A 24,293-nucleotide genomic window follows, 5' to 3' on the forward strand; every position below is an offset into this window, starting at 1 on the left:
GAAATACAGAATAAGGAGCGAGTAGGAGTTAGATAAGTGAAGGCAGGGATACAAAAGAACCCGCAAGTGGGCTATAAGGGGACAGGAAGTGTCGTGTTGGAAAAAACTGTAATCAAGCAACCTATCCTTGGTTTCGGTAGCCCTGTTCGGTAGCGGAGGAGGGTAGCTCTTAAGAATGTCTTTGGGCCCCTGCACTTTTGGCACAAGTTAAGCACTATCACTTTCACTTGCCCTCATGTCATTGTCTGCAGAGGGTAGGTGCAGCTTCCAGTATCATGGGGACATCTGTGGCATCAATGGTACATCGTTTCTGTGTTTTTACTACGCATTTTGCATACATTATTGACTACCTAAGCAGAGTCCTGCAGTGTCCTGCACAGGTGTCCACTCCATCATAGAGATTGAAGTGTAACATAAAACATATTGGTACTGTGAGGGTGGTACACAGGTGGTGCCTGAGAGGATGGCGGGAGGAAGTGCTATTTAATTGAAACAGATCACAGTTAATAGCTCTTCAGAAGTACATGTAAAATAATTAGCATCACCTGGGGCGTAGCATCAGTGGGGAGTGTTTGGGGTGTTACACTCCGCGTATTAATGTACTTTCAGGTAAATAGTTGGGTACAGGTGCTTTCAGTAGTGCATAGTGAGGTGTCTTTTGGATTTCACAAGGACGTTTTACATAAATGCACACAAAGGCCCTCTTTACTTAGAAAGTGTTAAAAAATGTTGGATATTTCGCAAAATATTGTGTTTTCTCTCGCTATCAATGCGCATTCGTCTCACTTTCCACTGCCCCTGTATCCTCTCTCATGTGCCCTGCTTGTCCTATTATGTATTTTGCTCAGGCATTGTAAGTTTTCCTGATTCTACACATTGGCGAGAAACAATGGCAAACAGAGCATTGTTCAGACACGTTTTGCAATAGGGTTCCTTTAAGAATGAATTTAGAATTCCTTTTGTTGCCTGTTGACAGTCGGGGTTCACAAAATGTGTACATTAAGAAAAAACACACCTCAATAATAGCAAGCGACAAGCTCTGTAATGGCATCATTGCAAATCAAGGACTCTTGATTGTGAAGATTGTAAAATATAGGATGGGAGATTCCTTCTCTTGGGGCTTAGAGATCAATTTCCTAGCTCAGTGATTCATAAGGCTTACCCGCCTAAAATTACCTTTGAGTTGACACAACTCCAGTCACTAAATAGAAAAGTGGCATTTCATTTCTTTTTTAAAACTGTGAAAGCTTGGGGAGGTTTTCCCAATTTGAAATCAGACATGTCCCAAAGTTAGATAGACTGTGTTCTTAGATTTTAAAAAAATAGACATCGTTTTAAGAGATTTGTTTAATTTTGTTCTCAAAAATTAATTTTCCAAAACATAACCATGCATTTTAAACTGCTGGGAGACCGGTGGCTCAGTGTCTCGACACATGGCAGAAGCCCTTGTGTCACTGGTTATAGTGCAGTCTGTGTCAGTGATAATTAAATGTACTGTGTCTACAACGTGCACCTAGTAGCTTCAATGAATAAGGCGGGGACAGCAGTCCAATCTGTCTAATTCACTAACAACTACCACAGTAGTAATCCTACGTAGCCTCACTGTAAAGTCAAAAGATTGAATCATATTGAATTTGAGCTCCAGTAGGTAGATTTTCATTCCCTGAGGAGCCCATTCCATTGGACAGTTAAGATACCTTGTCTAAGCAGCTTAAGGAGGTTTGCACGGATACTATCACAGTGTCTTTTGTGTGGATGAATGCAGAATATATCTTCCAGGTGCAGTCTGTCCGTTATTTTTACCGTTCAGTTTAAGAATAACGAATTAACTTGAAAAATATCTATTAATGGACTTACACTTTGGGAGAAAGATCTGCAAAAGAAACTACATGTCTAGCCAAATGACTGAAAAAGAGATGTCAACTTAATTGCCATGTTTCTTGAAAATAACTGAATTCACGCTTCTTCATTACTAAGCACAGATCTCCACTGTGAAAAAAGGTGTAAATGCTGCCCTTGTAATTTCAGTGCAAATTCTAATCCTAAAAAAATATTTTGAACCATCAGAACTATTTAACATCCTGGCTGAGAAGGCAAACATCTTTATATCTTTATGAAGATAAAGCCAATTCCACAGCATGTGACCACATAAAAAATGCTAAAATGTGTAGTTTATATCGTAGTCGGACTCAGACCTGTGAGTTTAAGGTGCTTTTAACATTATGTGTCCGGTAGGTAAATTCCCATCTCTAACTAGTGCTCTACTAAAAGCTCGGAGTTTGTTTATAAAGTTTTATATAGCACAAACTTGATCCCGAAGGATATCAGAGCGCTTTACAATTTGAGGCAAAGGTAACAAATCAGAACATTAGTCTGACCTCGGGAATCTAATAGGCATTGAATCAACTAGTACAAACATAACAGCTCAATATAACCTGAGTGCACAAGTAGGAATGGGCTATGCGATGGAGCATAGAGAGATAAGGGGAGTACATACAATAATCATATACAGGAATAATAACCAGTACCCAAAACAATAATCGAAACAAGAGTTAAATGGGGAGTCTAAAAGGCATTGAATCAAATCTTGAACATCTAACATATCTTTAATACACCTGGGTGAACGAAGAATGTGCTAGACGATGGAGCATAATGACTTAAGGGGAGCAAAATTCAATAATAATGTACAACTTCAAGTTCACTAAGTAGTATCCTGCTGTTAGCTTGTCAATAACAGTGAAAGGAGGGTTTCAGGAAAGTCAAGCCTAGAAATGAGTAAGATGTGATTGTTGGCAAGTACGTGGGCTGCAGAATAGAGGGGTCTAGAGTGTTCTGTCCACAGGGATCACATACAGAGGATGCGGAAAAGCCCAATTTGGTCTGTGGGCCAATCTAGGCGACCTACTACACACGCTACTTACATGTTGACATTTAACTCAGTGCAATGGTGTTGTAAATTCAAAAGTTCACACCATTGATTTATTGACTCATGGTAAGGCTTGTTAGGGAATCCACATGCTCCTGAAGTAGAAGGGGTTTGACACTATTCTGCTTTCATAGGTTTCTTTACATGGCCATCTAAAAACTTATATCAACAATATTTCCAAGGTACAAGAATAAAACGAGGAAGATTGCTTTGCCTTTCACTGTCACTCATGTGAGCATTTGGTTTCACTCCAGGAAGTGTGCTAAGTTCAACGTGTAGCAGAAATGAGGGTGATTTCCTCAAGAAGAGGCCTAAATGTATCAAACTGATTTTGAAGTTGGTTAGTGGTGGTCGATGTTAATTGTGTGTGGCCAAGCCAAGTTGTGAAACATCTTTATAAGGATATAGAAAGGGTTAATCAATAAGTGCACTTTGACCAAAAATATAGCACAGTAAACATTTAATGCAGATTGGTAAACTGATTATGTTAGCATTGTAGCACCTTATGCTCATTGTTCAACATTGTCAGCACACATCTATTTATTTATTTATATGCCTTTTAAGTTTATATATGTAGCCCTCACTCTACTTTGTAGCATCTACCAAGCATTTCATCGGTGAGTGAAGGTGTAAAAAGGAGGAGATGGTGGTTACAAACGATTGTCAGTCTTTTTTCTAAGATGCATCAATGCCATAAGTAGAGTTGAAATGATGAATGGCTGCTCTTTGTCAGAATCCTCTCAGTCTTCTTCCAGCCTGCAATGAAAGAGAAGAAATATTCCAGAAGAATTGACTCTCCGCCTCACCTCTTGTGTATGCTTGGATGAACTGTCAAAAGATTGTGGAGCTCAGCCTTAGAATTGTGAAAGCGCCTCACCAACTTAGTGCAGCCGCGGTCGGTAGGGGAGTACCTGTCAGGGCGGTGACGTAGGGAGGGGGAGGGGCAGGGTGGGAGGTAGGAATGTATGGATAATGGACGTTTGGCAGGTAAGTAAACATATAAATACATCAAACGAATTTTGTTGCGTGCACTGCATTGCATAGTGCACGCAACGAAATTCGTTTGATGTATTTATATGTTTACTTACCTGCAAACGTCCATTATCCATACATTCCTACCTCTCACCCTGCCCCTTCCCCTCCCTACGTCACCGCGCTGACAGGTACTCCCCTACCGACCGCGGCTGACTTAGTGTGAATTCTGACGGTATAGGTCTTTCTAATATCATACAGCTAGCATTACAATTGGATCTAATAATTTGCTGGCCACATAGAGCCAGGCATTTTTAGAGGTTAACTGGGGTCTTTGCTTGTAGTCTTGTTTAGCAGCTTTCTGACAACTGCACATATGAGCTATTTGGAGGTGAAGCAACTGGCAAAGTAAGAAGGTTTGAAGATGGCGATGAGAGGAGTTAGACACAGGAGGCTCTTCTTGAGGAATTTTCAATGATCACAGCTGGAGACATGGTTAGTAGGGAGTTAAGGATGAGCTCTGGAACATCTAGCTCAATAATGGGGTGTAACTACCAGCCAGCAGCAGGGCAATGGGGTTCTTGGTTGGGGATGGTTTAGCTGTTTCCAGTATGGTTTGGTTAATCAGTAGAATTACTCTCATAATTTGGGGTCGATGATGGTGTGCACCCTGAATATCGAGCCCAGAATGTCAGTGGAACATAATATCAAGGACAAAATATTGAAAAAAATATCTGCAAGTAAGTCTAGATTTTCTACATCTAACTCCACATATATGACTCTAAGCGTTTCATATGTCTACAAGTTGCGTAGATGTGGAGGTAGGAATTCTAAATGTATACTTTGCGATACACACTTACCTTTCAAAAATATACCCTCGATATTCTATCATAGATATTCTTATACCACAATATTCTGGGGGTCGATATTCAGTAATACAATTGTCAGTGGCAATGTGAAGCCAGCACCTTTAATACTGTTGGCATCTGTGGGAGCCTGAAAAGGTGATGCATGATCTAGATTACATAAACTGCCCTGCTGATTCTAATGTGTACATAGATACTATTTAGAACCATTCTATAAAATACAGAAAAGTGTTACTTAATTTCCATTGGCTAATACTGTTTGGCTGCGGAAAAACTCATATATTAGGTGCTGAGAAGCAACATATGAACATTTATTTTTGCTGCCTCGGTGAAGCAGTGGCCATTGCTAAAGGAGATGGAGCAAAATATTACATAATTTCAATATGCATTATGTTGTAAGATAATACTTCAGTGCAAATTAGAAACATACATTACGTTTATGTAATCAAGAACATGTCCGCCTCTCCTTAGTTCTCCTTTTAAGTGCCCTGGTGCAGCGGGTATTAATTCCACACAGTGGCTTAACTAGCCCTTTGGCTATCCGTGTTGGTCCCTGTGTTTACCCCTCTGCGGCGGGCGCATCGAAGAGCGGGAGAGGGGGTGGGGAGGGTGCTGGTGACATTTCCCTCCTTTTTTCGCCCCATGGCGGACGATTGAAGACCAGGGGGGTGCACTTACCTAATTAGTTAAAGAGACTTTCAACCAGCCCTCTCCATCCATTGGTCTGTTCTTGTAAAAAAAAAAAAAATACAGCATACCGCTTGAGACAGTGTGTCAGCCCACTTGTGCCATGGACTATCTTCAAAGTGAGAGCCAGTATCTTGCCATTTCACAAGTATCACTTCAACACAAAAAGTATTTCCTTCAGGCGCGAGGAACACTGCTACGAGAACGTGTGCTTTTGTGTGATCAAAAATATTTTTGCTTATAGCCAATGCTTTTTTTTAGATTGAAGAGAGCCCAACGGGTTCCCAAACAATAAAGTTGTGCAAAATATCATAACAAAACAAGCACTGGCAAAGCCAAAATCCTGGCACCCAACGCCTGACCCATTGACTTTACCAGTGCTTGTTATTTCGGGTGAAATCGATTTACTGAGTGTTTGGTTATGTAATTAACTGGTCCTCTATCTGCTTCAAAAAAGGACGTCTGTGTTACAGACCTCTGCAAACAATACATTACCTAGAGAAAGCGAGGATAAATATGTGTCTGTATCACAAAGTGAACAGTTGTCAGTGAGCATATGTGCTGTTGTCTACCATTAGTTGAACATAGATCTGTGGGGCGAATGATACATGGGATAGAATAAAGCTGCAGCTACGATCACTTGTAATGAACTAACTGTGACAACTAAAAGCTCCGACTCCTAATACACTAACCACAAGGAAATGGTTCATATGGAATAGATGTACTTCTGATTAGAAACCACTTGCTCTATTGAGTGGTACTACAGACAAAGTGAATGTACCCATTATCTAAACACGAACACCTAGAAACTACGAGGCAGCTCATCCTAAAGATAATATGCCACTATGATGCATACATGTTCATCTGTAACACATTAAAAAACACTTACACAAAGTGAAATAAGGAACCCTGCCTGCCTTGGTGTGAATAGAACCCATGACAGGGACAAGACGCTTACTAAAGACTCAAAAGGCAAGAATGTATTTCTTTTTTTTAGTTAGCCTCACGGGATAGATGTACCTCGTGCTTACATGATATTCATATTTTAGATTCTCTTTGACCCTGCTGGCTTATATTCATTGGGGGTGGGGTGAGTGCTAATCATTAGGGTGTTCTCTGTGGACAATCCAACTAAGGGCATTCATCATTTGCCATTAGCTATATTCGACTATTTGGACCCACTACAAAGCTGATTACTGAATGTAATTGGTACTTATATCAGCTTCACCTCCAAATTATGGGTAGACCATTGAAACCTGAAATTACAGTTGTGGGGTGGTCTTGCTTTTGTATTTTGTGAAGTTCTTTATCCTGCCATTAAACCTATTCCCATTAAACATCTTCATTCCTGTTCTTTTTCTGATGTATTCTTCCATAATTCTTGCGGTAGTCAGCTGACCACTTAACTCAAGACGTCTTGTTCTAACAGGACTATGTCATGCTGCCTGTATATCCTGCGGGCCCTTATATCTATCAGTCCCCTGACAGATATCAAAGTTTGAGATGGCCAACCCACATCCCATCCTGTTCCCATCAGTTGACACATCTTGAAGATGAAGGTCTCTGCATACTGATGAATGGCCACACACCTTTGTGTGTCGCAAATTGTGCAAAATCATTCTCCGTTGCTAGGTCCTGCCCTTTGATTTGGTCTGACCATTTAGAAATGCTGTTCGTACTGAAAAACGCAACATCCTGGCTTTTTCAAACAACCCAAACCACTCCACGTGGGCCTGTACAAACCTATAATGGCTGCGTTATCACGGCTTCTTTTACTAAACATTCCAACATTGAGGATTTCTTTTATGCGACAATTTTAATTGTATTGCCTGTTCAACATCAGACATACTTGTTTACCCCTGGCTCGGCTCTTGAAAACTGTGAAAAATATTTTTGTTGAGAGAATAATGCACAACCTTATTCTCTTTGTCCAAAAGTTTCTAAAAAAATTATATTTAGTTCTGTAGATTTACTCCTAAATTTGGAGTAAAATCTAGGTTTCCTATTGACACTCAGAGACATTAAGGAGTAGTCCTCGGAAGCTGAGACAGTCAGAGGTTACCAAGAATATTTTGTGGAAGTTGTTTGCAAAGTTTAATGTACTCCTCTTTAGATTAATTTCATCCTCATCAATAATGTAAGGGGTGTTTATTTATGCAAATTCATAAATTCTTTGCAACAGTGTATCTTTGTTTTAAATTTCATGTTTCTTTCTGCTTGGAACTATTGTTCCCACCGAACAATCCTTATTCTCCAACACACTCTATTTCGGATTTGTCCCTCCTATTCCCACCATAGATACAGCTAAACACTTTCCCTTGTCAGGAGTTTGCCTCTGACTACACCCATAGTGGGAATGTGCTTTGCAAATATTTGTGGATGTGAATTGACCAACAGTGATTTACCCATATGGAAATTCTAAATGAGAGCTAATTGCATGTTTCTTTCACATTCTATTGAGAAGGATCTGCAAAGTTAGTTGCCCCTTCTTATAAAATCATTTTATTTGAGAAACTTTGTGTAAATATACATTTATTAAAGATCATCATAGATATTTTTGTGATGTGTCAATACTGCTTAAACTAGGCAAGGACCTACCTTTGTAACAGCATTATTTTCAGAATTTGGAAAAGGGCAAAATGCCTTAAGCAGCATCTAACAGATGATAGCAATTGCCCGATTAAAGCAAAGCCAGGAACATGCATTTTTGGATCAATATACTCAACGGGCAATGCAAGCAAATGACATCTAGATAGTTACGTAGATGATAGTATAAATCCTTCACTGCTGAAGTACCTTTTCAGTCCTTAGGGAAACACCACATTTAAATAGTTTGTGCTAAAGGTGTACAAACTTGGATGGGGTACTTCTGTTCACATACTTTTGTTAACTCCCCACAGAACTCCAACCCCCGGCTGCGCACAACCTTTTGCCGTGAGCAGCAAAGGTTGGCTAAAGAGCCTGGTCTCTGGTCAGGCCCTGCGTACAACTTGATTGCAGGTCACCAGCCCCTCCTTAGAAGCGTCCAACCCTGCAGGAGATTGGCTGAAAGGCTTGGTGTCTGGAAAGGCCCTGTGCCCAACCCCCCTGCATACAGCTTACCCCCCTGCTGTGCACAGCCTTCAGCTATGCACAGTGGCGGGTTGGCCACAAAGCCTCGCCTCTGGCCTTGGTCACGGTCCTTGGTGCTAGCGAAACAAGATGGCTGCCATTTCCATAGGTGTGAAGAATCTGTATAATGCCCAGTCCCATAAAATGTGCCAATGCTCTGTTGCCTGGGGGTCACCAAAGAATAGAAGACATATATGCGGCTAATCTGCTGCAGTCCAGTGGCATAACAAAACTTGAGGGGGCCCCCCTGCAAAGTACATGGACGGGGCCCCCTCCTACCACCCACAGTAGCTTTCAGGCCAGGGTACTGTGTTGAGGGATGTATGACGTTACAACGCATACATTTACATCGCGGTCCATCACAACGCGGTTTTCACAACGCAAGTCATTACAATGACTTGCGTTGGAGGGCGCTGGACTTAGGAGTAGTATAATTTACTATTCCAACTCCAGTCTACGTACAGTAGGGAAGGTGTTGGATAGTAAATTATACTATTCCTTGTCCTAGAGCGCCATCCAGCGCAAGTCGTTGTAACGACTTGCGTTGTAAAAACCGCGATGTAATGGCATCGCGTTGTAAATGATGTTTCCCGTGCTGAGGGGACCCCCTGGAGCTCAGACCTCCGCCCGCACCGCTGGGGTCTTTGTTACGCCAATGCTGCAGTCACAAAAAGGGGAGTGAAGCTGCCCTTATACCATGTTGAACGTGGTGGTTTTGCACTGAGCACGTACTCGTGTATCACAAAGCAAACTCTAACTTATCAAAGGATGATTGTGCACTGACATTTTGCAGGCACATTGACTCCGTGTATATTGCTTGTTAATCGGACCAAAAAATCTGTTTCTATCGCTGCCTAAATGAGCCTTGAAGACAAATATTTGGACAAGCAGATCTAAACGTTCTGTAGCAGAGCAATGATCCGTACAATATCACATGCTCATTGTGAATACGAAAACATGGAGAAAAAAACCTAAGAAATACAGTGAATTTGGTGTTATTTCTGTTAGTAATCCTTCTCCGATATCCTGCTTGACTCAATCTTCGGGCCAGGCTGGATTGTTGGTTCTTGCCTTTGGCCATCACCACCCACACACAAAAGAGGCTTGTTCTTTAGTAATCCAGAAAAAATATTCTATAAACCTATGTATACCGACTTTGCAGGTGACACATTGTGATTCTAACACAGGTAGCTCATTTTTGTATGAATTTACACGTGGGCAGTGGAGGTGCAAACTTTGCACCCAAAACCTAACCTAACATAGGTACCATGCACTTTTTTCCCAATAATGTGTAATGTGCACTATTTTTTCATCTACGCCTCATCAATTTTGAACAGTTGGCTATTGTTTCGCAATTCCCTTTTGAGGCACAAAAATAACTTTTTCTGAAAAAGTTAGAAGATGCCCCTCGGCATTTCAGAATTACATAAGCTTTCATACCATGTTCATAAAAAATGTATAGAAGCAATCCAATCCCCTACTCTAGATATGTTTCAAAGGTCTATCAGATCCATCCCTCCCTGGCAGTAGCGGCTGGTGGCGGGGCAGAAGGTGGTTTGGGGTTAGAAAAAAAATCACTTACCGGGTTACGGCCGCCGCCTCTCCTCCATCCTCTTCTCTCCCTCCTGACTCCTAAGAGCAGAAAGTGCCCAGGCTTCCCTAAGCCAATCACAACGCTGCTGTCACAAGCATGACAGCAGCGTCATGATTGGTCTGAGTGGCCTGTTGGGCCGCTCAGGCAGTGCCTGGGAGCCTTGGGAAAGTTCTCCACCCTGCTGTGCAACACAGAGAAATAGAAGAGAAATGCAAAGGGCGCATGACGGCTGGTCAAACCATCATGCGCACTTAGTAGTGACCTTAACACTCATCCTCCTGTGCACCAGCCCAGCCCTGAACCAACCTGGCTCAGTGAAGAAAAATAAAATGATAATAACAATATTTTAATATCATTTTTTTCCCTTGGTGCACTGCTCTGAGAGTAGTGAGGAGACGCTTTAACAGAGGAGCCGCTGCTGTGTAAAAGAAGCTAAGAAGCTTGCATAGGCCCTGAGGAAAATAAAGATCAGAAGCAAATGTTATAACTATATAAATGTGTATATATATATATAACCATTTTTGCACTGCCACTCTTTGAGGGCCTAGTGCGAATTTCACTTGCTAACACTTTACACCTGCTAGTGCGGACTGCTAGCACTGATTGAAATAATGCGGAACGAATATTCACAAAATAGGCAGAAAAATGTTTGGTACATGTAATTCCCAATTTCTTCACAGAGATGTACGCTGCAGTACTCACTGTACATTCGCTGCAATGTATTTTGCGCTGGTGAGTTTTAAGGATCTGACTTGGTGATTGACTCTAAATTGTCTTTTAAAAGCAAAGTTAACTGGCAAAGTGATTGCAGAAATTAATTGAGTAGTCCGAGTCCTCTTTTGGTGAAGATGTGTTCTAATGCAGGCAAGTCAATTAAAAAAAACTAAAATGCAATGAATGAATGCTTGAATTAATCTCTAGCCGGGTCTGGTGGTTCAGTGGACTAATGCGTCCATTGCAGGGGGCCTGTGTTCGACCTCATGGTCACAGGTTCAAATCCCGGCGGGTCCACTCAGCCTTTCATCCATCTGAGGTCCATCAAAATGAGTACCATTGAGTTGGGTAACCATAAACATCTGTTATTCAGCACCAAGACACCTACGGGTAATCGTGTGCTTTACAAATACACCTGTTATGTTACTAGTGCTGCATTCTAGTCCACACATGGTTGTCCACTAATCCACTGCAGATGGAGACCAAGTGAGGCTTGGTCTTGTGCCCATAAGAACTGCGAGGTCGGCTACTCCACATGGGGATGGAAGCATCCCCAGAACGGATCCAGCCTTTAGGGGTCTCATGAATGAGGTGCACCCCGAGCCCCACAGTGAGCATAGAACCCATTTCTTGGCATACCCATCACACATTGAAAATAAAAAGTGAAGAAAGACTGCTAGAATTACTCTCAGACACTGGTCCTTTTTCACTCAAGGATATATTTCACTTCCTCCCTCTGCTGACTATGTCATTCCAGGAAGAGACTAACTATATGAAAATCAGACATGATACTGTTCCAATAGGAACAGATGAGCCTGAACTGCTAGGACATGCCCTCCAGAAACACAACACAACCAACCTCAGAACAGAGTGGGGCCGATTCACAGAACTGATCAGAGATAAAATCCTAAACTTACTACTTTTGGTATTCACAGAAGGCATTTAGTAGTAGTAAATTTAGGACTCCTAACTTTACTATGACTAAACTGAGATAAAGTCCTAAATTAACTACTTTTGGTATTCACAGAAGGCATTTAGTAGTAGAAAGTTAGGAGTCCTAACTTTACTACTACTAAATGCCTTCAGTAAATACAAAAAGTAGTAAGTTTAGCATTTTATCTCAGATCAGTTCTGTGAATCGGCTCCTTTCAGACTAACTGCGAAGGTGAGTGGAGGGTGGCACATTAGTATTGAAATATACATTAAAAAATTATACATTTTAATTTGGTTAACGTCTATTCAAGAGGTAACTGGGCATTTTGCTTTGTTCTCACTGAAAAGCGCACCAAAGTGGAATCAACCTTTAGAATGAAAATAATAAATAGATTAAAATAGGTAATGTGCACTACTGACATGTCATTTACGCTGTCCACATTTGAAAGGGGGTCCCTTCTTTCTGTCCATCAATATGTTTTAGGCCTTCAGAGTGTGAGGACAATTCTACTGTGTCTGTGAAGCCGGTCTCAGCAGTTTGAGGCTCTCTAAATGTTGCTTCCCTAAAAGGCAGGTGTTGGGGGAATGTAACAGAATTCGGAACCTGCAGGACCAGGGCTGGTTGAGCCTGTTCTTCGTGACACTATGTCATCTGGTAACCCTTAATTATCAAAGCCAAGCCACCCCTGAAAGTACAGTTTGCGGTGGAAATACAACATACCTGTATTCTATTGTTGAAGAAAGCCTTTAAAAGGCCCCCAAGCTAACATTAACATTCACAAATCTGGACGGCATAAAACGTATGCATCACAGTGCAGAAGGGGACAGAATCCTAAGTCTGCTTCATGGATGAGCTGGGAAAACGTCGGTTTCGTGCCTCAAAACCTTAGGTCAGTGATTTGAAAAAATTAAGACATCTAAGCAAGTTATAGGTTTACATTAAGCCTGGGCAGAATTTTGTTGCTTCCTAGTTTTGCTATGGTGCATTTACACTTTTTCTTAGCACAAAAAGCATCTTTGAGGCCATTTTTGACACAAGGGTGCAATTTTCGCAAAGAAAATTGTGCTAAATGTTGGTAGTAAGTTGAGGAAAAAGTCATATCCCAAGAGCACATTTAGTGAGCGCGAGCAGCTACTTACACTCGCTATTCGTGGTTTGTCACATTTAGCATTATTTCTTAACTTAAAAAACATCCTCACGTCCATGTGGGCCTTGAGGGGGCATTTTTTGCCCATGAAATTGCGCAAAATACAGAATTACTGCATGATTCAAGTGTAATCTCGCTGAATTTTTAGGTAATTCCACATGATTACGCTCCACTCCATTATGAGAGTTACACACACTCGTAGTCTACATTTAAGCAAGGAGTACTTGCCACATCTTTCACTGTTCAGCCCCAAAGATCCTTGTTTGTCACACTTTCAGCATCAAAGGGTGGCTACTTTGAAGCCTCCTGGAACCATCACAGTGCACATTTTCCATGTAAAACATACGCTGTTCTGAAATTAAATGGTCCACTATCAGCACATTTTTTCTCATATCTCAGTTCACTTGACTTTTTTGCTAGTCTTTGACCCTCATTATGGGTGGCCCAGAGTTATCTGGCACTAATGCTGAACCCAGTGTTAGTGATACAACTAAGGGCCTCATTATGATATTGGTCCTAAAGCCTCGGACTGATAGTCGGATTCCCCTAGACTGTGTCGGAACCCATCCACCTGACACTGTCGGAAACAATTCCGACCAACTGATTACGATGTTGAATTCTGATAGCCTTTGTGACTCAGGCTGTCTGACATGAAAAGGCTATCGGAAACTAACTTTGGGGGGCTCCTTGCAGGACCCACATCATCCTGAGTCCTCCAGTTTGGGGTTGAGGGGGTACCCTAGGGACCCCCTATAAAACCACGCACAGTGTGGCAGGCACCCTGGGGTACCTGCCACAGGGTGCAAGGTTTTCCACATATACCAATTTTCCCCATAGGAGCCCTTGTCTGTCAGAACACAGGCTCCCATTGAAGTCAATGGGAGTTCTTCTGAAAGCTGTTCAGAAGCATCATAATCTGTCAGGAGGAACCGCTGACCACAAGTAGGTCAGATCCGAATCCGACAAGGAGTCGGGAGGTTTGGTTTCCGACAGACATTGTAATGAGGCCCCATATGTGTCCGGTTATTTCTTTAGGATCGGAAGTTGATCTCCCATATGCTCTTTTGGAATGGGGAATAACATGTGAGAATCAGTGTTTCCACATGGGTGTATCCACATAAATCTGTACTTCCAGTCAGTTTTTTACATAGACAAAGGGGCATATTTGCAAGGGGAATGTCACTTTGTCCGACGTTCTTGTGGGCCATGCCCTGCACCATATTTACAAAGTGGTGTTAAGCCACTGTGTGGCTAAAGCCACTTTGCACATATGGTGCACTTTCACACAGTTTTCTGCATGAAAGATGCTTGCAATGGGTGTTGCTGTGGGCATTCTACCACAACACCCATTGCTTTTTGACATTGCCCCAGATTGACAAGGATCTGTAAATCTGAGGCAGTGCCGAAAACGAATGCCATGCAAAAGCAGGCATTAGAAGGACGCAACAATGAGAAATACTTGTATTTCTCTTGGTTTTTGATTTTTCTATGTGTGCTGCAGAAGAAAGAGCAAAACTCCATTATTGATTGTTTTTGTGCAGGAAGGTGCTCCTTCTGCACATAAGCAATCATCCCTGCAAAGCAAGCACCCTTGCACTATGGCACAAGGGAGTCTGTATTGGTGCTTGGCAGCTAATTTGAGCGCCAGCGCAAGGGAAAACACAGAGATGAGCAGTATTCTTGTAAATACAGCGCATTCCTGCATTTTCTAAAATGACGTAGCACGGCGCTGCAAAACTTGCTGCAGCGCCACCCTATTTCCTCGTAAATAAGCCCCAAAGTTCTCTATGTATGACCTGAAGGATTTGTCCTTTGCAAATTACACAGGTTCAGCACATCCAGTAATAACAGGCATGGTAATTTTGCAACACTTGTGCTTCCCGCTCCAGCTGGTAACAGAAAAGTTTTAAATAGCATAAACTCGACCCGAAGGTGTTAGAGTACTTTACTGGAGCACCAATTACATTACACAAGGTCAGCTTCATTTTTAGGCACGGGGCGGGGCCGTTACCTGATTTACCCGGAATCACAGGACCCTGAGTAGACGCTGAGATTCTACCATGGTTCTAGAGTTTCAAGGTCGGCAGCTCTGGCCCTAATGCCACATCCTCTCCACAGGTCACTGATTTTGAAGGCCATAATATGCTATTCAGTAGCGGCTCCTGGAGGGAGTGCTGCGGGGCGGAGGGGCGGGGCGGGGAGGGGCAGGGCGGGGGGTGGTAAACTCCGGCATACGGCCGAACGGAGGTAAGTACATAAATATATAAATACAACAAATTACATTGCGCATGCTGCAATGCACTAAACCCGCGCCCTGCCCCGCCCCGCACCACCGCCCGCACCACTCCCTCCAGGGGCTGCTACAGATTGCTATTGTGTATCATGTCGCCACATGACTCTGTACAGATTCTAAAAGCAAGGATCACGCATAGCAAGTTTAACTTCTTTTATTGAACGGAGCGCCGGGAAACACAACCGCTACTTTCGAACGGTCGGCGCCAATGACACAAAATGGCCGCCTTCCGTTTCCGCTTCTCCCCTTCCTGTTCCGCCTAGCGGAACACTAGAACGCTACGCTAAAGCGTTACCACAGACTCGTATTCTTGCCCATATAATAAAGCAATCACACATTGCACTACAGCTTAAAGATAGATATACGTGTTATACTTTGAAATTCATATTGTTTCGCCCTGGAGTTGAATTAACGTTGCAATTAACAAAATACATGCACCCCTGCTCAAGTCGTCACTGGTTCCGTCGGTGCTGAAGTGTGTTCCCTGGATTGTGAGCACTGTTGTGTGAAAAGGCTTATCCGTTTGTAGCCAAAGGTGTCAGATAACAGGCAACTGCTGTGACGTAGTAGGCTGTGATCCTGCAGGATATGTGTTTGCCCTAACACAGACCTCAGCTGCTGTAAACTGCTCTAATGCTGCGTGGGAGTGCAGTACACAAATTGTGAGGACAGATTCTCGTGTATATTAATCCTCTGTTCTTAGAATGAATCAATCGGTTAGCTCTCGAACTGCTGGAACAATTGATGTGAAACCCGAGACCTGAGCACAACATGGAAGGCCTCACTATCAACAGCGTGCGTGTTTACTGCAATGTCCCTCGTGGGTTCAGGGAACAGACTTCTTAGAGGCTACAGGCAACGGGTTTTCCGATTTCTATTTTTGGAAGCGAGGTTTATCCTGATGGATGTTAAATGTGCATGTAATCACTTCATACATATTTCCTGGTTTGATTCTAGAAGACCATAGATTGGAGACTTCAGTTATAATCTGTCGTTCTAAAAAGCAGAAGAGGCTGAGGGAAATTAGCATGTGCACGTTTTTTAAGACATAAATACATTTTCCCCACTCCAGAGCTTCACACGATAAGTGGCTATATATTGGACACTTCCTGGATCAAAATGGCGGCGCCTTGCTGGTCACTCGATACACAGCTACTGCCTTGACGAAGCACAGGGTTTGGAAGGTTTCTAAACTGTCAATCTATAATGAGAGCTTCTCCCTTAAACGTTCACAGCCTTTTCGGACACATCCCCTGAGGTGTACGGAGAGATTGTCTATGGGTACAAGACCCACCAGTGATCATCTACAAAGCCTCATGGCCTTCCACGCCCAACCAGAGTGAACAAGTGTCTTAAACACAGTATGAATCACATTTTAATTAAAAAAAGGCAGGATGAGAAATCCCCGCCACTTGGATTATGCCTACCTTTGGAGTAGGTTTCCACATTTTATGGGATTCTCAAAGATCGCTACGAGTACGCCTAGAAATCTATGACATTATGAGCTGCTCAAACCTTACTCATGCAGATTTTCAAGGAAATTAAACGTCGGCATTCAAAAAAATCAAGAAAATTGCTCATTTGCAGTATTTTCTTTTTAAAGATTGTTCTCCACACTATCATCAAGCAAATTCCCAAACTAAAAAATATATTGAGTAAACAAAACATTTTTGGGAATATCACCCATATGTGTTTAATCTACCAGATCAGCATACTAGCTTATTAACTTTAAACTATGTGCAGTCACATGCGGTGAGGAATCCCCTAGTACACCAGCTTTTAATTGCATGTACTTTGGAAACGTACACCCTCCGCTTGATCATTGCAGCAGGAGACTGGGAGATCAGGGGTGGTATGGCGCTACTGGTTGCTGCTTCTGCTTCTGAACCAGGGTCTGAATGATGGTCCATGTGGGCACTTTCTTCTGTTTGAGATGACAATGCTTATTTTTTGAGGATAAGTTCTTTGGTTCATCCCTGCGGGCAGTGTGGGGGAGGAGGGACAGGGGAGGTATTTGAGTGAAATTGTTCACCAACGGAAAGTTACGTTAAGACCCTGTCTCTGCAGGGGAAACATCCTTTACAACAAAACTTTTTCCACGCAGTACCTTTACAACGCAGGAATTACAACGCAAGTCGTTACAACGACTTGCGCTGGAGGGCGCTGTAGGATAGGGAATAGTTTAATTTACTATCCAAAACCTTCCCTACTATCCACGGGGACTGGAGTTGGAATAGTAAATTAAACTATTCACTATCCAGCGCGCCCCCAACGCAAGTCGTTGTAACGACTTGCGTTGTAAAACCTGCGTTGTAAAGGCATGTGTGGAAAAAGCATGCATTGTAACAACATACATCCCTCTGCAGGATACCTATGCTCCCCGTGGGATGGGGTAATGTCTGTTGTAGGTGGAAGTTCCGTGTTGTTCCTTTCCAGGGCTGGAGCAGCAGTATCACTGTCAATTACCTAAGACTTGCTCAGAGGGTATGCAACATGGTTATATCCTGTTTTACTGATGCACTTTAGTTGATCTAGAAACTCAATAAAGCTATCTTGCCAAATAGAAGGAACATTTAGCCATCTATACTGCCTGTAAAGTTTCACAAGTGGGTCCTGCACCAGTCCAGTTATACCTGGAAGGACCTAATGATCTGACTGACATTTTGAGCAAGGGCAGTCTAGGACTCTGCTAAAGGGTTCTTCTTTCAGTAGTGCATATAATTTCACATGCAAAGCACACAACCATATGCATGGTAATTGACAATCCATGGGTACGTGTAGAAGCTGGAATTAACTGCAAACCCCTAAGCATTTTTGAAATATTATTTATGCCAACCAGCCGCCATGCCTTATGAAGAAAGTCTGTCTAGACATTCAGACACAGTTTGAGCTACAAGTGGAAATAAGTGTTCTTCCCTCACAGACAAAATTAGCATGCGACTGGTATGGAGTAATGTCCAGACAATACAGGGCTTAGTATCTTTTATCGAACTTTTTAAAGCTTTTGGTAGCCAGCAGGCTTGTTTCACAATTGAAGCGGAATCGAGAAGACCCTTCAAAGGGAGAATGAACATTTATTGCCTAGACTTCAGCCCAAACTCCCAGTCCATAAGCCCCGTGCAAACAGATGCATTCAAGTGTTGCACAAGCAAGTTAATAGGTGGGGTATGCAGGGCCGGCTTTAGCGCTGGTGGTGCCCAGTGCGACAATTCTTTTTAGCGCCCCCACACCCTATGACCACATCCTGGGATTCTCTTACTACGACCAGACAAAAGTACCTCTCATGTCTCCAATCATACCTTATTACTAAATAGGGCGCCCCTCCTGAGATCAGCGCCCCCCTCCACAGGTCAGCGCCCTGTGCGGGCGGACCAGTCGCACTGCCCTAAAGCCGGCCCTGGGTATGGTGCCTGTTGGTTGAGGATTAGCTCTTCAAGTGTAGCGGGGTAGCTGTTGCACATGTGAGATGGTCCTGTACTATCACTCCCACAAACTTGGTGACCACAGTACAGCCCCTGTCACATATTTTTTTAATTCAATTTGGTGCAGGCATTGTCTGTTGAACGTGGAGAGAGGATGAATGACGATTATTGGTAGGATTAGAGTGCCAACCAAAGAACAATATAGGCATACAATTAAACACATGCATATATTGTTTGAAAGGGCAAGAATGATTTACCTTCTTCTGTATTGCTTTTGACAACATTGTTTCTAAAGGGTGTGCACCTGTTTCAACGCATTTTTTACAACGCACTACCGTTACAACGCATCCATTACAACGCAGGTACTGTTACAACTCATGTTTTTACAACGCATTTTTTTACAACGCAGGTACCTTTACAACGCATACCATTACAACGTAAGTATTGGTAAGTATATAATTATTTTAAAATGTTATATGTTGGGTATTTTTAGGGGTTAGGGTCAGTTTTGGGTTTTAGGGTAAAGGGGTATTTTTAGGGTTCAGGGTCAGTTTTGGGTTTTTGGGTAAAGGGGTATTTTTAGGGTTCAGGGTCAGTTTTCAGTTTTTGGGTAAAGGGGTATTTTTAGGGTTCAGGGTCAGTTTTCAGTTTTTGGGTATAGGGGTATTTTTAGGGTTCAGGGTCAGTTTTCAGTTTTTGGGTAAAGGGGTATTTTTAGGGTTCAGGGTCAGTTTTCAGTTTTTGGGTAAAGGGGTATTTTTAGGGTTCAGGGTCAGTTTTCAGTTTTTGGGTAAAGGGGTATTTTTAGGGTTCAGGGTCAGTTTTCAGTTTTTGGGTAAAGGGGTATTTTTAGGGTTCAGGGTCAGTTTTCAGTTTTTGGGTAAAGGGGTATTTTTAGGGTTCAGGGTCAGTTTTCAGTTTTTGGGTAAAGGGGTATTTTTAGGGTTCAGGGTCAGTTTTCAGTTTTTGGGGAAAGGGGTATTTTTAGGGTTCAGGGTCAGTTTTCAGTTTTTGGGTAAAGGGGTATTTTTTAGGGTTCAGGGTCAGTTTTCAGTTTTTGGGTAAAGGGGTATTTTTAGGGTTCAGGGTCAGTTTTTAGTTTTTGGGGTACAGGGTAAAAATAAATTAAATTTAATTTTAAATTAAATTATTTAATAGTAAATAAATTAAATTAAATTACATTGCATTATTTTTGGGGTTGAGGGTCAGTTTTGAGTTTTTTGGGGTACAGGGGTACAGGGTAAAAATAAAGTTATATTTATTTTAATTTTCAATAATTAATTTAAATTATATTTCATAAAATTACTTTAATTTATTTTTGGGGTTTAGGGTCAGTTTTCACTTTCTGGGGTACAGGGGTACATGGTAAAAATAAAGTAATATTAATTTAAATTTAAAATAATTAACGGAAATTAAATTATTTAAAATTACATTAAATTATATTTTTAAAATTAAGTTACTATTATATTATTAATATTAACATATACTTACCAATACTTACGTTGTAATGGTCTGCGTTGTAAAGGTACCTGCGTTGTAAAAAAATGCGTTGTAAATACATGCGTTGTTACAGTATCCGCGTTGTAAAAACCGCGTTGTAACGGTATGCGGAGTAAAAGTCCGCGTTGTAACATCATATATCCTTTCTAAAGTCACACTGTTATTGGATTCAATCTGAAGCAGGGCCATGGATTCATTTTTATGGGTTAAGGATTTGGGTGTCCAAAATTCCCATAGCTTTCTTTCTCTTAAGCATGCAAAAGATTAGGAAAATGACTCCAAGTTATGCAAAATTCTAATCTATCATTGACAGAAGATTTATGCATTCTCAAGTCATTTTCTGATGCAAAGACACATATTGCGCTAAAAAATAGTGTGGAAAACACATTTGCGGTGAACAGCAGCTGCTCACATTCTGGTTGCTCCCATGGTTGTTGTGCTCCCATGCTATAATTTTGCCACTAACAGCAGCATAATGACATGATATGGAATAATGGCGTACATTTTGGATAACATTTATCATAACAAGCATAATGCAAAATGGCATATTTTAAATTTCACTCTGACCTTGTAAGAATATGATCTTGATTTTTTTCTCCCTTCTACCTAACCAGTATGGGCTTTAAGGATAGGTGATTAGGTATGGTCTTTGTTAGAAACGGGGGTCTCTAGTTGGCAATGGTTTGCACCTTTGTCCAAATAGGGACCCTTGCATCTAGTCAGGATAAGGGGTCACACTCCTAGATAACCCCTGCTCACCCCTTGGTAGCTTGGCACGAGCAGACAGGCTTATCTTAGAGGCAGTCTGTTAATCAAATACATACAGTAATACAATGAAAACACTACAAATGGACACCACACCATTTTAGAAAAATCAATAATCTTTACTAGCCTTAACACAAGACCAAACGACAAAAATCCACAATACAGTAATCGAAAATAAGACTTTAAAATGGTAGAAATAGCTTAGTTCAATGTAGATGGAAATGCAACACTTTACTCTCAAAGTACCTTGGATGCGTCACGCAATGCAAACAAAAGGGTCGCAGGGAAGGTGATGCATCAGTTCCTTGTTTCGGGGGAGGTGATGCGTCAGTTCCTTCTTGCAGCGCAGGGGAGGTGATGCGTCGGTTCCTTACTGGAGAGGAGGTGATGCGCCGGTTTCTTACTGTGATCCGGTGCAATGCGACAAGATGGTGCCTTGATGAGATGCGACGATCCAGTGTGATGCAACAAAATGGCATCTTTGATGGGATGCGGCAACGTGAATGCGATGTGTGCACACCCGACGGCCGCGCGACAAAATCGATGAACTTTGGAGTTGCAACAGGCCCTGCGACAAGCTTCTCCAGTGATGCGACGGCGACCTTTGCGGCGGCATGCTTCTCCAGTGATGCGACACGCTTCGTCTGTGATGCGATGGCGAACAGCTGTGGTGGCGGCACGCTTCTCCTCATTGCATTGCCCTTCCAGCTCCTAGTGACACACAGTCTCTCAGAGTGTCCAAACAATAGCAGCCATCTCATCGCAAGTAGAATTCCCAACAAGGGAATTCAGGGGGAGCTTGTGGTGAAGTCTTTGTGTCCCTGAGACTTCAGAACAGGAGGCAAGCTCAGCTTCAAGCCCTTAGAGATCTTCCTCAAGATGATTAAAGTACACACAAAGTTCCTTTTCTCCTTTCCTCAGCAAAAAATAACCACTGCAGGCCAACGCCAAATAGCAAACAGCACAGGGGCAGTCTCCTCCTCCAGATTCCTGGGTTTCTTGCCTTGGCAAAGGGTTCATCTTGATTCCCAGAAGTGATCTAAAGTTCTGGGGTCTGGACCCCAATATGTATACTGCAAACTCATTTGTTCTCTGAAAGCAAAGAGTTTCTGTGTCTAGTAAAAACCAGTTCTGTCCTCCTGGGTGCAGCTTCCTGGCAGGAGGTGGAGACAGCATTGTTTGAGAGCAGACCTGGCCCAGGTAGCTGGAAAGAAATCACCCCCCCTACTCTCTATTCTATGAGGGCTCAGGTCAGTGAAAGGAAATCTCCATCCCTACTCTCTATTCTATGAGGGCTCAGGGCAGTGAAAGGAAATCTCCTACCTCTACTCTTTATTCAATGCAGGTCCTATTCAGCCCAGCCCTGACCCATCAGACTGCTGGAGCCAAGGCCCTCTCCAGCCCCCTGTCACTCACAAACCAGACATGAAATACACAAACCCAGCAGAGACATCTGGATGGTTAGGCAAGAAATTACCTCCATTCTAAAAGTGGTATTTTCAAACACAGAATGTAAAAATCACCCTCACTAAAATATGTATTTTAACATTCTGAGTTCAGGCATTCTAAACTCAAATTTCAATCTTGTTCCTTGGGTCGGTTAGGATTATAAGATGTTATAATCAAACTGCCTATTCTGCCCCATGAGAACATGTAGCCTTGCTATTGTGAAAAACACAATTGGCTGTAATTCACTATCAGGACATGCGACACACATCAGGGCATGTCCTACCTTTTACATATATTGCATCCTGCCCATGGGGGTACTTTGGGCCTACCTTAGAGGTGGCTGGCATGTAGAAAAGGGAAGGTATAGGGACTGACAAGTGGGTGGACTTGCCAATTCGACATGGCAGTCCCAGACTGCACACAGGCTCTGCAATGGCAATGGGATGCCTGAGACATATTTTATGAGCTGCTTCTGTGGGGGGCACAACCAGTGCTGCAAGCCCACCAGCAGCCCACCAGCAGCATTTGATTTACACGCCCTGGGCACACATGGTGCACTGTACTAGGGACTGACAAGGAAATCAAATAGCCAATCATGGAGTCACTAATCCCTTACAACAATTTACAATAGAGAGCATATGAACTTTAGCACTGATCAGCAGTGGGAAAGCGCCCAGAGTCATAAAACAACCAACAACAGGTCAGAATAAAATACAGAAGGAAGGCAAAAAGTTCAGTCTTTAATATTTTGTTGAAAATTTAGCAGTTCCGATCTTAAAGGCCATGTGGTGGTATAAGTCTTAGGGCCACAGGCAGATAGACGCTTCTATTGGTCTTTGTATCCCTATTACCGATGTACAGCAGTGTAATGACATCAGAGGGGATCCACCTAATTTATTTATTGTAATGTTTGGCAGATGACCAGGTTTAACATATTCAGAGGCGGTTTTTAAAGACAAACATCACACATCACTTCTAGGATTCTTCTTGTATTAGGTAGAAAAGAAACAAAATTATTACCAAAGAGCAAATCTGGAAAGTGCTGTTACCTTTAGGTGCCACCCCAGAAGGTGACATGGCATATCCAAATGACTCTTTATATGAGGGTTAAGGCTCCTTTGAGGATCAAGCGTGTATATGCACGTCTGAAGACTTTTTGGTTTGGATTGAACGAGCTTACCATATCCCATCTCATTTTCAGTCTACAATTATTTCCTTGTGAAGCACACACATGGAGGCCTCTTCCACTTCACCAGTCGCAGAATCAGCCCCGCAATCCACTTACAAGAGAGCAAAATCTCAATGTGATAAAATGTAGAATTTCAGCCAATCTGCATATTTTCAATTGCATTTGTTAACTTTGAATCTATCCATGAAAATTCTTAGCACTATACTGAGCATGGTGTTGACTAAAATGTTATGTTCAATTTTTCATTGACAGTGTATTTGAGACAGTACCACAGAGGGCAATTGTTCTAATAATAGACACTTGAAATGACACAAAGCGCACTACAGTGCTAAATGCATTTGCTTTCTGTTCTGTTGAGGTGTGAACCATTTGTGTAGATTCTCTGAACACAGAAGCTCATGTTTGGGACTAACTAAAAACACTGAAAGCATTAGAAGCTGTTGAAAGTGCTAAAGACACACCTTTTCAAAGAACACTACATTATGACACACTAAATAGTCTACCTCCCTTCTCATAACCGAGGAATCCTTTATAGATTCATTCTCTTTTTGTTGTCTCTGTCTCGGTCAACGCAAACAACTTGTTAGTCTTTCAGCTAGGTTCACTCTATACAAACACAGCATACATACATATATGTAGCTATATTTCTTCTTTCCTGCCCAGCTTGCTTACATCTGTTACACCCTATTGCTACAGCGATAGTCACAGTTATTAAAGTATATAA

The 24,293-nt window shown here is 42.2% G+C and overlaps 1 protein-coding gene across 1 annotated transcript in view; it reads left to right on the forward strand.

Annotated features, from left to right (window-relative positions):
- Positions 1-24,293, forward strand: part of PPARG (peroxisome proliferator activated receptor gamma) — a 219,712-nt gene that overhangs the window by 1,293 nt on the left and 194,126 nt on the right. The window lies entirely within an intron of this gene.

This window comes from Lissotriton vulgaris, chromosome 9 (assembly GCF_964263255.1).
Source record: "Lissotriton vulgaris chromosome 9, aLisVul1.2, whole genome shotgun sequence".
NCBI lineage: Eukaryota > Metazoa > Chordata > Amphibia > Caudata > Salamandridae > Lissotriton > Lissotriton vulgaris.